Here is a 1,978-nt window from a genome sequence, read left to right as displayed (position 1 = left end):
TATATATATATATATATATATATACACATATAGATATATATGTATATCTATCTATCTCTCTCTCTATATGTGTGTATATATATATATACATAGATATAGATATATAAAATTTTATTTAAAGTTCCTCATTTGCTTCCAATGAATCTTTAGAGTGAGAAAAGTTACAATGATTGTTAAGATTATATGACATGTGAAGCAAATGTATTTTCCTCTTAGCTTTCAATTTTCTCTAATGAAATATTTTAAGTGTAAGTAAATCATTTTATTGTATTTTTAGTTAGAGACTGTAACAGATCTATCAAAGAAAATGCATTTACCTTTCTGGCAATTGACTTTATGGGAACTGTACTCTCAGGATCTCATGGTAACTAAGTATAAAAACTCATACTAAGGAGCAGAATTCTCAAAGGTTAGTATGTTGCCCCGGCATATGTTACTTCTGAACCATTCTAAAAAAGGATGGAAATTAGTGATGATTAAGCAAATTACTTGTTGGAAAATTTACATTTGTGTAGCCAAATACAAGGTGTAGAAGTTATTAATTGACAGTTTATCAAGTTTATCTCTTCTTGTATGGAAAGCAGATCTAAAAAAGTACCTTGCCTAAATCAGTTCTTGTTTTTGTTTTGTTTTGTTTTGTTTTGTTTTTTGTTTTGTTTTGTTTTTTCGAGACAGGGTTTCTCTGTATAGCCCTGGCTGTCTTGGAACTCACTCCGTAGACCAGGCTGGCCTTGAACTCAGAAACCCGCCTGCCTCTGCCTCCCGAGTGCTGGGATTAAAGGCGTGAGCCACCACCGCCTGGCTCTAAATCAGTTTTAAGATTGAATGCAATTAATACTTTCTTTTGGTCTAGATATTCACCCTATAATTGGTAATTGATAAGTCTAGGTTTGACTATCTCCCTTTGTAGAGTGCATAAAATTACATCCAAATATTACTACATCACCTTCAATAAAGAATCATGAAAGATACAAAAGCTTTGTCTTTTGTAAATTAAATTAAGAGCTTCCCTTTTATTGAAAAATATTTATTATCATTTGGTATATCCTGATTATAGTTTTCCCTTCCTCTACTCTTCATAGTTCCTCTCCTTTTACCTGTATCCACTACCTTTCTGTCTCTCATTAGAAAACACCAACAGCTTATACAGAATAATAAATAAAATAAAATATAGCAAAAATATTGTAAGAAGCAAGAACTAACAGATCAGAATTGGACAAAACAAACACACAGAAGGAAAAGATCCTAAGAGAAGGCACAAGAATCAGACCCACTAGTTCATACACTCGGGAATCCCATCAAAACACTAAACTGGAAGTCATACTAAATATACAAAGGACCTATAGACTGAAAGAGAGGAGAAAAATATAAATTAAATTTAAATTTAAATAATAAGATAATTTTTAATGGGAGACCCTTGGCACCACATTATAAGACAAGGAACCTCTAAAAGTGCCACTGAGTTCATTGTTGGACAACTACTACTGGGCATCGGTTAAGAGTAGTTTATTTCCTCACTGAGACTCTCTTGTGGGCAACTGAATTTTCATTTGAAGGGGTTATCAATTGGAGATTACTTCTGTGTTACGAATTGGGGCATATCCTTTCACATGAATAGCCCAACTGGCACAGTCCTGTGCAGTCCTTGAGCAAGCTGCCTCAGTCTCAATGAGTTCAAAAGAGCTTTGATCATGTTGGTTTAGAGGTTTTTGTTTTTTGGTGTTCTCCATCACCTTTGGTTTTTAGAGTCCTTCTGCTTCCTCTTCCATACTGAACCCCTAAGGGAGGGATTTAATGGAGACTTCCATTTAGGGCTGAGTATCCCATGGACTCTCATCTTCTGCTTAATATCTAGCTGTTGATCTCTGTATTTGTTCCTATGAACTGCAGAAATAGGTTTCTCTCAAGATTTCTAAGTAAGACACTGATCTATTATATAGCAGAAAGTCGCTAAGTAAGGTTTTTCATTTTTATTCAT

Source organism: Mus caroli, chromosome 4 (genome assembly GCF_900094665.2).
Source record: "Mus caroli chromosome 4, CAROLI_EIJ_v1.1, whole genome shotgun sequence".
Classification (NCBI taxonomy): Eukaryota; Metazoa; Chordata; class Mammalia; order Rodentia; family Muridae; genus Mus; species Mus caroli.
Note: the sequence above shows the minus strand (reverse complement) of the source record.